Here is a 16,839-nt window from a genome sequence, read left to right on the forward strand (position 1 = left end):
TTTGGTCCAAAGCGAACGGCTTGCGAGTGGTGACAATCCCCCCCCCTCTATTTACATGCAATGGTTTGGTCCAAAGCGAACGGCTTCCGGAGTTTGGTAAAGAAATCGCCATCGCGTGCACAAACGCGCAGGAAAGCGAATGAATCGCAAATTCGTTTTATTAGTTGTAAAACATAGTTTAACGCCAACATAGTTTGCAAACGTGAAATAAATGAATACGCTCTCAAATGTGCCATCCGAGGCAGAGTGTGCCCGCCACGTTCGGCACACGCGATCGTTCGCTGCTCTCTGATTGGTTGAATCGTTTTTTGGACATAGCTCGGTAAGTAATTGTCCGATTAATATGAAACCTTGAAAAGGCACATCCTCGGGTCCCCAGCAATATACCTGGCAAGTTAAAAGTATATCGGACCCGTGGTTGTCGAGAAACAGCGGTCACAGACAAACAAACGTACAGACAGACAGACAGAGATTACTGGAATTATAGATAGATTTATATATATATATATATATATATATATATATATATATATATATATATATATATAGATAGATAGATAGATAGATATATATATATATATATATATATATATATATATATATATATATATATATATATATATATATATTCATTTATATATAACGCATATAAATAGCAAACCAGAAATTCATCCTCCACATATATACAGCACAAAGAGTCAGTAAGACAACTCTGCATGTCTGCAACCAAGTCTGTCCCATCAAACAAACTATTTTTCTCCAGGTTCTACTGTATGTAAGGCTCAAGGAAGAACTGTCGCACATACAAATCTTGCGCTCACTTGTACATGGAAACATCACATTACACACGGTCATTGACCTTGGGATGGGGACGCATTGAATGCCAGTGGCGCCATCTAGTGTCGGCGGTTTGGGAGAATATCTCCAAATGCATGGAGCTCTCCGTGCTCTATCCTCTAAATGCTGAGTGGCACTTTAGGAGAATATCTCCCAATGCATGGAGTTGTCCGTGCTCTATCCTCTAAATGCTGAGTGTCGAGCGAGTAAACAGCACATGCGCACATTGCGTTTATTAAAGTTTTTGGAATGATTCTCATGCCAAGGACGGAATCAGACAGGTGCTCTAACCACACTACCACTGAGACTTATCAACACACGAGTATTACGCGTTCCTCTACATGCAACGACATATTGGCAAGCGGATGTTCTAGCCATCTGTGGGACATGATCATATTCATCCTACAAGACCCGAACTTTTATAAACTCTTGTGCTTCAGCAATTTGAATTCCTTCTTCGAGCAAGCTCGGTGAATGGATGTCCTCAAAACAAGCGCTCCTGCCCCCCATGATTTATCCGGGGTCTCTCGGCACACCAAAATAAGAATTACCTGTCGTCAGACACAGATCTACCACTGACTGAGAAAATGCCTCAACACAGTGTTTGCCTATAATTGTTTAAAGCTGCACCACAAGTGACGTCATTTCCTAATAACCTAATGCGTGCTTACTCTGTTGTGGATGAAAAACATCAGCTGCGTCTTGAAAACAAACAATGTCAGGCCAAAGGAAGTTCTTTTCAGCATATAAATCGTCTTGCGTAATGTACAAAATCGAGGGCGTCGAATTGTTTGAATCTCATTTGTGATGGACGAACATGACGTCATTGCGCCGTGCCGACTTTTGCGGAGCGGAGTCGCGAGCTTGAGCGTCGCTTGTGATAACGAAGGGAGAGATGCGAGAGTGTATCTTGGGCTTGTGTACCGCGCACCTGTTTTGCTGACATGAGGGGGGAATTTAAGGGAAGCCCCCGTTGGTTGAGCTGTCAGAGGCAAGGTGTTTGATTTGACCCCGGGGAATAAATTAGCTGCGGCTGGGTCGGGGCATGTGGGGAGAAGTCCCCATCTTTAACATGGCCAGACTCGAACTTGCTGACTTCCCACATATACTTTCCCGCTCCAATACACATGTCTTGCTTGAAATCAATTGAGTGAAGCTTTCAAGTTCGCAAAAATGCGCAGGTATCCCTCCAGCACCAGGAACCACCAACTATAACTGGTCGTTGCTTCCCAGCACGTAGAGGGTTCAATTCCACGACGTTTCGACACCGAGGGGTCTTCATCCAGGACTGTGTGCGCATCGTGTGTTAGATGTCAAGTTCCAATCTAACACAAATCACGGAAAGGGGCGTTTGAGGGCTGGAGATCACGTGACTTGCAATATGCCCCAACGTCATTTTAACCATTTTGCCTAAATGTGATAATCCTTCATGTGGATGGAGCGATCTACCTCACTTTATGGGTTATTTTGTTATACAGTAAATTATATTGATCTCCACCAACAATGGTAGATGCAGGTTATGTTTTCACCCCTACCTGTTTGTCTGTCTGTCTGTGAATAGAATATCTCAAACATTTATGGACGGATTATGACAAAACTTGGTGGCCGAGTTGGTTAGGTGACAAGACCAACCTGATTCGATTTTGGCTCAGGTCCGGGTCCAGATCTGGCCTATCATTGGGATACAAAACCTGAACTGTTCAGCCTGGCGGAGGTATGCGCTCTCTGGAGTGTCGTTCTAGTTTTATAAGAAGTCATATAATCAAAACATAAACGCAAATCCCTATTAATTTACACTATGTTGGACAACCCTTTGTTGTGATTGCATTTGTGACATACCACCCTGGACCTATAAAAGTATCGTTGGCAACATGACAAAATTTTAAAATGCTACCTGTAACAGCATTGCCGGCACTATGGTAAATTTCCAAAATGCTACCTGCAAGGATAGGTGAGCCATTGTCATCATCATGGCCAAATTACCCAAATTCCAGCCCTAACTGCTGCTGGGAGAGGGATGGCAAACCGCCCAGCATGACCCCAGGCCTGCAAACTGCTTTGGTAGAACTGGTGCTCTGTATCCCAGAGTATGGTACATGCCTCCAATCAGATCGGACTATACTACCTGCACAACATGAAATAACATGCTACATGCACTACGCTATTGCTGTTTCCATACTAACTTTACTATGTGAGATATATAGGTCGTGGACAAACAAATAGGAGCGCGGATCCTAAAGCTCACCTGGATCAGGAGCAACAGTCAATGACGTCATAAAATATCGAAATTTTGTTCATGTGCAGAATCTGGTCACGTGATTGGTTGAATGGAAGCCCTCTCTGATTGGTTTCTGATTGTAAGCCCTGATTGATTGAATGAATTCCAGTGATACAGGTCATGTTTCTGGCATCCCCTGCAGGTTAGGGCAGAAATTTTTAGCGTTTTTGGCCTGATTTAAACCTGTTAATGAGTGCAGATTTTGATGCGGGCACTACACCTTTGTTAGGCATCAGATATGATGGTTGTGGCCAAGTTTCATCAAAATCGGTGTTTGGTTCAAGCGATAATAACTGAAATGTTTGCAGACCCACTCACTCATTCACTCACTCACTGACTTGCTTACGGACCCTGCTCGATCCCATAAGCTCACCGGACTAAAGTCCAGATGGGCTAAACATGGAAACACCTGGGTAAATGAGAGACATCAAGCAATGGCTTCCACATAGGTGTGGCCCATGTGTTAATGAAGCAAATAACATCCCAGCATGCTTAGGGTCATGTGTAAAAATGTTGCACAGGCCTGGTTGACTATAATTATAGGTAGCATGACTGCAAGAGATTTCTCTTACCTTCAGCTGCCTGTTAGCCTTGTTGTGTTCCTTTTGAACGCTATTAAATTCCCCATCTTGTCTATTTGTTTCTCCTATCCTTTTTTTCCTGTTAGTCCTGTGTTTTCATTCATCCTTTCCCTTCCAGCTCCTTCCAGGCCTCCCCCCCCCCCCGTCTGGCAGGCCTCAACCACCAGGCAGGATTGGAGCCTCGCACTTCTCTTCCCTACCACCTCCCTACCACATCCATCCCTCTCCATCCCTACCGCCCACCCCCCCCCCCCCCCTTCAATCCTAGTGTTGTCCCCGTCCTCCCCAGAACCCTGATATGGTGAGCAGATGCCATAACTGTGTCCTGTTGTCGTTTTTGAAGGATGGAGCCATCCCAACAAGTGAGGTATTTGGTTGGCCGGTATTGGTGGACATGCTGGGGTTTAAAGCTGAAGATTTTTTTTCTGCCTCCTCTCATTTGCCCATGGGCTTGATGTGTCCTTCCTGTCCTCTGAAAGGCTTGCCGAGTTCTGGGTGCCGGCAACTACAGCTCGGTAAGCTGGGTTTCTTGCTGATTGAGTGATTGAGGCCCTCTCTGACAATGAGAGTGTGTCATATTACGATGTGAAATATTAGTTGTCGAGATAGGTTGATAGACCCCACCATGGTTTATCTGGCATGGTTTGGGTATATAGACTGGAGCTCGACAGTTGGCCATTGCGTTTAAATTCCGGGTCAACGAGGATTTCATGGTCACCCACATTCCTCATGGCATTGTTAGAGGGATGGACCGTGGACAGGTTTTTTGTATTCGGGTCAGCCGAAAGTATGCCACAGGGCCGGTCAACTGCGTCACCTTGTGTCTGGGTGCAAAAACCAGTATTGCTCTCAGTGTGGCCAGTTGGGACATTTGAGGGAGCGCTGCAACACATAGGTGCAGTGTAACGTTTGTGATGCACCAGGGCACACCTTCTGCTCCTGCCTGCAGAGCTACACAAGCAAGATGCATGCATCTGTGGGCAGGGGTGGGGATGTTTCCCCAGGGACAGGTGCGGGGGTTGTGCCAGCTGTTTCCTCCCCCCAACCCCAACCTCTCGCAGTAAAGGAGGATGGAGGGAAAGGAGGAGGAGAGGAGCAAGGAGAGGAGCAAGGAGAGGAGCAAGGAGAGGAGCAAGGAGGAGAGCAAGGAGGAGAGCAAGGAGGAGAGTAACAAGGACCTGGATGTGGTAACACCGGGTGCCGGGCCCACTGATGTGGGAGGGGAGGACTACACTGAAGAGGTTGCTTCAGCGGCGGTGTCGGGGGAAATGGTCTCCATTCAAGAGACTCGCTGCCAGAGGTTGGATGTGACGGCTCCTCCTCCAGTTACGAGGACATCAGGGATTCTGGTGAATGGACAACGAAAAAGTGACTTAGGAGGGGCCGTGACAAAGGAAAGGCTCTCCTGGGCAGGACCTCACCATGCATTTACTCAAAACGGATTAAGGGGTTCAAAGCCCACCATGCACGAGGCAGCCCATCTAGAGCCGGGGTAAAATTGGGAGTGGACTTTTTATACCGTTGGTGGTGGGGGAGCTCCCGTTGTCCCCCACTGCTCCTTTCCATTCCTGCTCTCACTCCCCTAGAAAAGGCTCCCTAACCCTCACTTCTGTCCAGTCCCCCACTTCGGGGGCAGTTGAGGCCATGGGGATAAGCTACATATGTGAGGAAATTATTTGGTATGGTTTTATTACTGGATTTATTTGACCTTGATTCTTGTTTATTGATTTTTGGATTTATTGTCCCTGATTTATTGTTCTTTTATTTATTGGTCTTTGGTTTCATGTTCTTTGATTTCTTGTTTTGATTCTTGATTATTTTTGTATTGTGGAGTTTTTTAAACCTTTTTTTTTTTTAATAAAAAAAGTCTGAGGCCATAATCCTCCATGAATGCCCCCAATGATTTGATGAGCATGATAATGATGTTATACATATGTCATGATGGCCTTCTCAGTCACTAGATCTGAACCCAGTCGAGTTTTTATGGTATACTAGCAGGTGTACACAGCGTTACCCGGTGATGTTCTAATCCTGTTGGCATTTTGAACAAATTAATTTGTTTTTTTTCTATTTTTTGTGAGTGCCTAAAACACTTACTGACACCCACAAAGGAAAATTTATATTTCATATTATAACACACAGGCACGCATTAACCTAGCTACAAAGGCTCAGGTACTATAGAGTGATTTTTGTAATCCCCAAAAAATCGAACTTTCTTTTTTTAATTTAGAAATACGTTTTGCCTAAACCACTCCCCGTCACTCAACTGACGAACCTCTGAAAGTTTGATGAAGATCCGTTCAGCCATCTCTTAGAAAAATGGAAATGCATAGACACAATCAAACGGCTCTCATCTCCATATATATAAAAGAAATTTTTTGTTTGTTTGTTTGTTTGTTTGTTTGTCTGCATGCGCTAATCTCCTGAACGGTGAAAGATAGGAGGAAACCTCTGAAACAAAAAATGTCAGGACGGGCCCCGGGAAGGTTATAGCCAAGGTGGCGAGGCCGGTCGAGGCCGCCTCGGCCGGGCAGGGCCCATTTCGCAATTAAAAGCTGAGCTGAATTATAGTAGTCAATCTTCTATAGTATAGATGCTGGAACGACGCCTGAGACAGCGTTTTCCACCTCCATCAAACAGGTGAGGGTTGATTGACGTTCTTGTGGAAGAAGAATACTGCCACATCCCTCCTGCAGAATTCCAGACGCTAGCGCTAGTGCGCTAGTGCCATGGTGCATACAGGCCGTACTGGCCGCACGTGGTGGGCCAACGCAACATTAAGTCACTTTACATTGGTGTTTCCATTTTTTTGTCCACTACCTGTGTGTACTATGCTAAACATGTACTATACTATACCTGTACTATGCTATACTGGTGCTATGCTAGATGTGCTAGTAATAGGTGTCTACAACATTCTTGACCATGTTGTGGAACGCCAGCCGAGGCCCTCACTTTGTATTTCTTCCGTCCTCACTTTTTCACCTTTATTCGCTTTTGTTAAGTGTTACCTCCCCAAACTCCGGTTACGGTGCACCTCAGAGTCTCGAGAGGGAACTCGGCAGAAAGATTTGTTATTTTGAGTGTTCTAATAAACCATGGTAAAACCACACTAACGCAATTGTGTAAAATAAGTAATTCTATAAGAACTCTCACATACACAATAATAACACTCTTAACAAAAGTACCATAAAAATATAATTTGCATCTCATGAACAATTCCTATCCATCATTCCCCAATACTCTCCAATCAGTAAACTCACGATTTGCCAAACGTGAATGAAATGTAACAATCCCAAAGTCCCTGCATGAATCCCCATGCTGGGTGAAGGTCGAAGGTGAAGAACGGCAAGAACAACAGGCAGGTATCAGGATGGCTGCGGACAAGGAGTTACAAGGTGAGAGGTCGGGCTGATGGCGGTACGGTAACGATCCCCTAAAATGTGAGTGCAATCCCCGGCCCACGTCCATCAACGATTAAGCCGATATGGAAACCAATCGTGATCAACACGAAGAGGTCGATATGGGAATTATCCCGATATGGGAACCAACGGCGATCCACACGATGATGTCGATATGGGAATCCCAACGACCAAACACGATGCAGCAGGCGGACGGCCTCGAGGAAAATTGGGATCGGCCTGTAATGGAAGCGCTTGCTTTCCCGCCAACAATAGTTCACACTCGGTACCAAAACCTGAGACACAGGTTTAATTGCAATCGCAATATGGGACGGTGTTGTGAGCAATCCCTTTCACGGGAAGCCTCAATTCAATCGCGACCAATATTGAGGAAGTCCACTCGCAGCCTCGATGCGACTCATGGCTGTCTCTTTTCACCGCCAATTTTCCTCCGCTCTCCTCTTCCGGTTTCTTTGCTGCGTTTTTCTTTTTACTCCACAAACGTTTATTTTTACCTTTTACTAAAGTCATCTCCATTTCACACAGAAATCTTAACAACAATATTACCTGAAACTAAAAATCCTACCAGTATATAATAACAACAAAGGCGGAAGTGACGAATCCGTAACACTTTCAAATTTGTTTTCTCCACAACTGTTTGAACGATTGACACTAAACTTTCAACATAGAAGTGCCTACCCATGGATATTTTTTTTAAACAAAGTTACATGATCATTGAATGGAAAATGCGGCCGGCATTACAAAAAGCGATTTCTGTAAGCATGGGTTGAAGCCTGCAGGGTGTTTCACGTATCAGGAATCAATGGCCTCAACCTTGCTTCACTCACCCTCAGCAGAACTATGCTAGTTATACTATTCTATACCTGTACTATACTCTACCTGTATTATGCTAGATATGCTATGCTATACCTGTACTATGCTAGATATACTATGCTATCTCTACCTGTACTATGCTAGATATACTATATGCTATGCCTGTACTATGCTAGATATACTATGCAGGTACGTACCATCGTTAAAATTTTCAATTTACCTAATTAAGATAAATAGAAATTTTTTAGGACTTTTTAAAATAGATAATGTTTAGTTCTGTGATTTTGTATTGATACTCGTATATCCTAAATTCAATATTAAAAAGTTTATGGCACTTTTTAAACAATTTTGGCGGTCATTTTGAAAAAACATGGCCGTCATGTTGAATTTTCTCGTTGGCTAATTGGCTGGATTTAAAAAGTATCTATATAAGAACATCACTGCCAAGTTTCATGCTTGTATCTCAATGAGAACGGTTTTTTGTGTGTTAGCCGCCTAGCTGTGACTCTCGGGGACAGGTGAACAAGCCACCCAGCGTAACACGTGAGCGCCCTCTTTTGGGCATGTTTGAGCAGCCAGTAGAATCAGCAGGGAGAACCAAAGTAGGATCCAAGATGACGGTTCAGGCAGATGAAGATCATTCGCGAGGAATGCTTACTCAAAACTGCGAAACATCATGTAAATATTTCCATATCAATCTCGATCACTTTGCTGATGCTGATTTATAGTTACTAGCAACGGTACCCGACCGACGGGCTTCAATTGGGAGGCCCAAATGAAAAGGTAATATATCAGAAATTGAAGGCTTTTTTTATTTTAAACGATTCATCTAAACATCCGTTAAATCATATCACACGCAAATCATCAAAATCTAAACAGTATCTTACTATAATTCACCAAATGTCCCACAGTGATCGATACACTATGATCGTGATGATCGTGATCGTGAATCGTGATCGATAATCGTGTTCACAATCGCTATGTCGTATGTACTCCCGATACGTGTTTCCTTCAGTTGAAATGGGTTAGAATTCTCTCAAGCATGGATTCAACCCATGTCCTTATAGATATAGGGGAGATACCCGCTAGATAGAGCTAGCTAGATGGCTAGGGAGATACCCGTGCTTCGCACGGGTGGGAAGCCAGAAGCAAACAGACAATGCAGATACGGCGAATGCTAAAGCATGAAACCAATAAATTCCACATTCCTGTAGCACCCTCAGTCGCACGTCAGACATGGACAGCAAGTTCGTGAAGGACTTCCATGAAAAACGTACCCGTTCGCAAACAAATGGGTACGTTCACGTATCGAAACAGCGATCGTGGGACCGTGGTGAATCTGAATATGGCGATCCGCGAAGTTCACGTTCAGAAAGTAGAAACCATCATGGCATGTCGTCATTTACTTGAACTCGATTTCACTAGAACTCGATAAACTTTTAACAACATTGTTAATGTTTCCTTCATTGTAAGAACTACCAAATCAACAGTTGAAAGGATTTTGAGCTGATAGCTGTTACGGCCTTGGCAAGATCGATGGAGACAGCGATCTGTTAGCGTAATCACCACCCAAATATCAATGTGGAATTCTCTCATGTAGAGATTAAATGTCGTTTGAACTTTGGCCGAGGTCATTATTTACTTTTAATGATGTTTTTTTTCGAATGATGTTTAATGATGTTTATATTGGTTTTGGATCGTCCTTTCCGCATATCTCGTGGGATTGTAAGTTGGAGAGATGGCCGTGATGGCGGGGAGGGGTTTGGAATTCTCTCAAGCAGGGATTCAACCCATGTCCTTATAAAAGGTCTTTGTCCGAGTTCACCAAGTTCGATCGGTGCAGCCGTTTGTGTGGCACCCGGGAAAACAACATCGTCACAATGAAAACATCGTCACAATGAACGTTATGCGAACGTGAATGTTATGCGGGAGTCCAAACCTGAGAATGCTGGAGACCAAAGCTGAAATTGGGAAAACTAAATAGCCTATTTTACTCCTGGAGATCCCAGGATTACCCACACAAAATATCGTTGCGATCGGTTCAGCAGTTTTTACGGTACCTTTGAACGGACAGACAGACAGACAGACAGACGGACGGACATTTGGTGAATTATAGTAAGATAAGCTCGTACGTATTATAACTATACTCCACTCACACTTATCATTCACTTTTCTTTCAATACTTACATCAGATATTTAGAGGGCTTCATCCAAGATCCATCGTTAAGCACATCGATTAGGAGACAGGTCGACCACTTCTCCAAAACACACCACTCTATCTGCTGACGGAAGGCATACGATCTCGTCATTAATAGATACTGATGCTCTTTCCCTGGTGGACAGTTTGCTTGAGGCTGCAGCGGGAAGATCTTTTTGACCAAGTTGGATCAGCACCCACATGTAAAACGGGGCCATGTGAACTCTGGACCACTAAGGGTGTGCGTAAGGTAATGCTGTTCCTGCTCCATGTGTGTATTGGTTTGGTGTTTTGTAAAACACCATAAGCCCTTGGGACTCGAACGGGATTGTGTGAGATCTCGCGAGAGCACATCACACAGCTATGACCTGATGAATAAAGCAGTTGTTCGTGTTGTTGTTGTTGTTGTATAGCCCCGGACAGTTCTCATAAACAGGCCCGAGGCACGGAGACTCCAAATCAATCTCACAGGAGCGACCTAGAGATCCCCCACATCAAGGATGGTGTGCCACTGCCTTCACAAAGTCAGGGCCATGACAGAGTTAGAGATAGAGGAAGACAAAAGGGAAAGGACCGGTCCATGGGGACCAATCAGCACTCTGACCATGACCGCACTGCCCTGATGAAATCCAGGCAGCAGGGAACAATGGGGAAGATTTGGCCCACAACTTGCAATGGGGGGTACAAGCAATGCGAAGATGCATCCCTGATAGATGCCGAATAAAGCAGTTATCTTACATGGTGTCAGAAGTTAACAGAAATCACTGCTTTCCGACAAATGACCATCCATAAGTACAGTATGGCGTTTCCGAAATCTGAATACCCAGCTATCGATTGGGATGCAGTGGATTTCTTTGGCGAATGTACTTGGTTTCGAGACCCTGTTCAGTTCATGTTCCCATGCCCGCTGTCTGAGCTAACCCGGAAGCAAAAGGCCAGATGGCTGAGCACTTGGATCGATGCTTATGGGTATGAAGTTTACAAAACGTTCACATGGGAGGAAACTAAGAAATATGATGCACTAGCACAGGGCGCTCAGATATTTTGAAAGGTATGTGCGTCCGAGAAAGAACAAGGCACCCACGACCCATGTCTCCTCATCCATGCTTCATTCCCACCTCCGCCATCCCTGAAGTGGCCTCCGGTGTACGCCAGGGTACAGTCTCTTCCCTCTCAATCTCATCCACCTCGGTCTCATCCTTCAAAGCTGCCATATTTGGCATGGTACTGGATCACATGAAGCTCGGTTCACAAAGTTGCCGTGCATTCAGCATCTGGCGTGATCCTCGATCTCACCGCGATCTCCCACATCCTCAACGGACAGAGCCCGGAAAAAGGAGTTCTGCTAAAGCTCTGGCCCTCCCATCCGGGTCCGCCAAATCGCAGGCCCCTCCATGTGCACATGTGACTGTTCTCCTTGACAGGTTGGAGACAGCAAAATCCATCAAGCCACGGGCGTCTCCCCTCCAACCACTATAGCCGCCCACGAACCTGTTGTATTCGACACATTACTTGGTCTCACGGAGCTCAGTTCCCTGCAGGCATAACATGGCTTAAAAGGGAGTCGCCAAAACCTGGGCTCTCGCTCCCAGCATGATGAGGTCAGGGAAACCCAGCAAGCCGCCAGGCCAAGTCCCAGATAATCCACGCAACCTCGGGTGCCACGTGCACGGCGTTCCGCCTCATCAAAACCGCCGTGCACTCCGAAGCTGCCACACACAACACAAATCCTCGATCTCACCTCACCCTCTCACATCCTCACCGGACAGAGCTCTACAGAAGGAGGCCATCAAAGCACGGGCCTTCACACCCAGCAGCATGGGGCCCACAAGTCCCACCAAGTTCCAAACCCAGGCTTCCCAAACGTAAGTTGAACGGCGCGACACCGACCACCATCTCGTCCCATCAAAGCTGCCGTTCTCAGGTCAGTCTTTGCTGTCTTCAAAACTGATTTATTGGACACAGCTCATAGTCCCCTCCATTCCAGGCAGGAGGGAGGCGATTACATTTTGTGTAATGCATAGACCGGCAAGTCTTTCCACCTACCTCGCCGCCGCCATCTTGTGATTGTGCGTGTGTGTGTATTGTGTATCTTTTGGTGGAAAATCCACTATACTGTTTCTCATATATTTATATGTTTATTCTTTGTTGATGTGATTTTAATGTGTTTGAGTGTTTTGGGTCTTCAGGGTGTTTTGGGTCTTCGGGGTGTTTTGGGTCTTCAGGTTATTTTGGGTTTTCCTGGTCTTCGGGGTGTTCTGGGTCTTCAGGGTATTTTGTGTCTTCAGGGGTCTTGGTGGCCTTAAGAGAATTAAACGGTCGTCAAAGGTCTGAGGGGTCTCAGCAGTCTAAACGTAATTATGAGGGTTAATTAAGAGGGTGTTAATTGTATTTGAAGAAGAAGACGTTTTCGTCGTATTTAAACAAACATAAATAATGACATAACATATACGTTGGCTCGATTATAATAAAGAAGATATGGAGAAATCAAATTTATAATTTGGTCAAAAGGTCAAAGGTCAGCATCAGATAAAATCGTCAATTTTTATCCAATTTACTTGAAAGTTAAAGAATTTGTACATTAGGTCACTAAATTGGTTCACCAATGAAAAGCTAGAAGGCAATTGTTAGCTCACCTGGAACAAAGTTCATGGGAGCTTATGCAATGGCGCGTCGTCCCTCCATCAGTCCAAACACTTGAAACTTCTCTGATACCGCTGATGGGATTGCGCCCAAATTTTGCACAAATTATATTTGTTGCGTTGTGACTAAATTTTGTTCACGGCATTAAAAAAAAATCTGCCCCTTTGGGGGTCTACGAGTGAAAATCTGCTCCTTTGGGGGTCTACGAGTGAAAATCTGCTCCTTTGGGGGTCTACGGGTGGTCAAAGTGGGTCCAGGTTTGAACCCCCCAAAATAGTGAAACTACACACGCAATTCCGATGAAACTTCACCACAACCTTCACCACCCGTGATGTACCAACGTTTGTTCACGGCATTAAAAAAAATCTGCCCCTTTGGGGATCTACGGGGGGATTGCCCCCCAAAATAGGTATTTCCTTTGTTCTTAGAAACTGCACATGCAATTTTGATGAAACTTGGCCACAACCGTAATCACCCGTGTCGTACCAAAGTTTGTTCCTGGCATTTAAAAAATCGGGGTCTAAGGTGGTCTATGGGGGAGGAGGGATTTGCCCCCCAAAATAGGTAATTCCTGCACTGGATGGGTGTTTGCATTTTCAGATGCTTTCTCGTTGGTAGTGAAAGACATCCCAAGTCATGTTCACAGCTTCCATGGGAGGTCATTAGATTAGGCCAACAGTGACAATATTGATCGTCTTCTCCGCCAAATATAGGATTACATCTTTCGTTGCCTCGGCTTTTTATTTTGTGTAATATTTGTGACGTTCCATATTCGTTCGTCTTCCATACGTCTTATTTTAATGGACATCATAATTATCCTGTGGTGCTATGCACATTGCACACACAACTCGTTTGCCAAGAAGGTAGGCCACAACGCGTTGTACAAACCAAAACACTTTATTCTATGCTCGCACGTAAGCACTGGGCGGGCTCGACTTTCGAGCCCGCATATATGTCCCGAAGCCACGCCTTACCCTCGGGCGTGGCCGGTCGGCCGAAAGGTGGGGCATGTATTTCAGTTCCACCCTGCGCCTCGTGATGCCTTTGCTCCGGGCGTGGCCAGAGTCGTGCTTCCACGCCCGGTCGCTCACGCCACCCACTGGTGCACGGAATTATTACCCGCTGGCATTGTGTCCGCCACACACGCCCCCCCAGAATTCCCACGCACCTGAAGGGTGAGCTTGCGGGGAAGCCGGATGACCCGGCCGAAACGCCCTCTGGCGATGCATGCAGAGCTGGGGGGTGGCGGGACGGCGGGGGTGGGGGGTGGCGGGACGGCGGGGGTGGGGGTGCCGGGGGTCTGCCCGCCGGGGGGTGGCCTCGACGCAGAGGCAGAGCTGCTTGCGGGGGGTGGTCCAGGTCGAGGTGGGCCGGCTTGAGGCGGTCCACGGAGATACGATCTGGAGTACCGCCGATGTCCACGGTGAAGTGCTTGTCCCCGGTCTCCAGCACGTGGAAGGGCCCGTCGTACGGGGGCCGCAGTGGTGCCCGGTGGGCGTCGTGCTGGACAAAAACGTACTCCGCCGTGCGAAGCTCCGGGGCGATGTGGGAGGACGGGCAACCGTGGTGTGCCGTCGGCACCGGGGTGAACCTCCTGGTGGTCTCCTGAAGGGTGGAGCGCTGTTGCGCCGCGGACCAAGGTGCCGTGGAGTCGGGGATAAATTCGCCCGGTACCCGCAGTGGTTGTCTGAAGACCAGCTCCGCCGAGGACGCGCGCAGGTCATCCTTGGGTGCCGTCCTGAGGCCCAGCAGGACCCAGGGGAGCCTGTCGGCCCAGCTGCCGTCGCGGAGGCTGGCCCGGAGCGCGGCCTTCATTGAGCGATGGAAGCGCTCGCACAGGCCGTTGGCCTGGGGGTGGTAGGCCGTGGTGCGGTGCAGCTTGACGCCGAGCCCTTGCACCACTGCTCCCCAGAGCTCCGAGGTGAACTGGGGGCCGCGGTCGGACGAGATGTCCGAGGGGGCGCCGAACCGGGCAACCCAAGTGGCGATGAAAGCTTGTGCGACGTCAGCCGCAGCCGTCGCCGCCAATGGCACGGCCTCCGGCCACCGGGTGGTGCGGTCCACCATGTGAGGAGGTGGGAGGGAGGTGAGGAGGTGGGTGAAACCCAGCGAGGGGGGCAGAGGTCCCACCAAGTCGACGTGGACATGGTCGAACCGACGTTCGGGCACTGTAAACGGGGCCAACGGGGCCTGGTTGTGGCAGTGGACCTTTGCGCGCTAGCACGCGAGGCACGTTCTGGCCCAGTTGCGGACGTTCTTCCGGAGGCCATGCCAGACGAACTTTGCTGCGACAAGCTTCTGGGAGGCCTTCGTGCCCGGGTGGGACAGGCCGTGGATGGCGTCAAAAACCGGGTGCTGCCAGCCAGCGGGCACGATGGGGCGAGGCCGGCCGAGGGAGACGTCGCACAAGAGGGCAGTGCCCGCGACGTCGAACGGTATCTCGGGCAGTGCCCGCGACGTCGAACGGTACCTCGGTGATGCGGAGGCCCGTGTCGGTGGTCCGAAAGGCCTGGACGCTGGGGTCGGCGGTCTGGTCTGCCGCCATCCGGGCATAGTCGATCCCGAGGTGGACCGCGTGTGCGACGGACCGGGAAAGGCAATCCGCCACCGGGTTGTTCTTACCCGCGACGTGTCGGATGTCCGTCATGTATTCGGACACGGCAGAGAGGTGACGCTGCTGCCGGGCCGACCACGGTTCGGCGACCTTGGCCATCGCGAAAACAAGGGGCTTGTGATCGACGAAGGCCGTAAACGGGCGGCCCTCGAGAAAATGGCGGAAGTGTCAGACCGCCAGGTGGAGCCCGAGCAGCTCGGGGTCGAAGGTGCTGTACCGGCATTCATGCGGGCGGAGCTGCCGACTAAAGAATGCCAGCGGCTGCCAAGCACCATTCACCCACTGCTCGTGCACCGCGCCCACCGCGTAGTCCGACGCGTCGGTGGTAAGGGCGATTGGTGCATCGGGCGCCGGGTGCGCCAGCATGGTGGCATTGGCCAAGGCCAGCTTCGCGCCCACAAACGCCGCGTCCATCGGCTCCGTCCAGGCGATATCACCTTTGCCCGGCTTCCCCCGGAGGGCCTCATGCAGGGGGCGCAGGAGCTGGGCGACGCGGGGCACGAAGCTGTGATAAAAATTCACCATGCCCAGGAATTCCTGGAGCCCCTTGATCGTGCGGGGGCGCGGGAATCTCCTGACCGCCTCCACCTTGGCCGGTAAAGGGACGGCCCCATGCCTGGTGATGCGGTGCCCCAAGAAGTCGATGACGGTGACGCCGAACCGGGACTTCGCGAGGTTGATTATTTATCAGTCCATGCTGGCCCAGGCGTTCGAAGAGCGTGCGGAGATGGAGCAGGTGCTCCTCCCTGGACGCGCTCGCGACTAGGATGTCGTCCAGGTAGACGTAGACGAAGGACAGGTCACGCAAGACGCTGTCCATGAGCCGCATTTTTCAACCCAAAAGGCATCCGCAAGAACTCGAAGAGGCCGAAAGGAGTTATAACGGCCGTCTTCGGTACGTCTTCCGGTTGTACGGGGACCTGGTGGTAGCCCCGGATGAGGTACACCTTGGAAAAAAAGGTGTTTTTGCCAACCGGGCAGAAAAGTCCTGAATATGCGGGACCGGGTAGCGGTTGGGGATGGTGGCGTCGTTGAGCCGGCGGTAGTCACCGCACGGCCGCCATCCGCCGCCGGGCTTGAGCACAATGTGTAGAGGTGAGGCCCATGCGCTGTTGGAGCACCGGACAATGCCCAGCCGCTCCAGCGTGGCGAACTCCGCTTTCGCAACGGCGAGCTTCATTGGGTCGAGGCAGCGCGCCCGGGCATAGACCGGTGGTCCGACGGTGGGAATATGGTGTTCCACCCCGTGTTTGACGGCCACCGCTGAAAAGGTGGGCCGCGTGAGTGCCGGGAAACTGGCGAGGAGGCGGGTAAACTCGTCCGCTGCCGGAAGCGTACAGACCAACTTCGCCGGGACGGAACCGCTCAGCAAACCGCTTGGTAAGCCGCTCGGTGAGCCGCTCAGCGAACAAGCGAGCGAGCTGAAGGTTTCGGCCTGGACGAGGCGTCGACGCTTA

The sequence above is a fragment of the Myxine glutinosa genome, chromosome 14 (genome assembly GCF_964187855.1).
Source record: "Myxine glutinosa chromosome 14, kmMyxGlut1.1, whole genome shotgun sequence".
NCBI classification, from domain to species: domain Eukaryota; kingdom Metazoa; phylum Chordata; class Myxini; order Myxiniformes; family Myxinidae; genus Myxine; species Myxine glutinosa.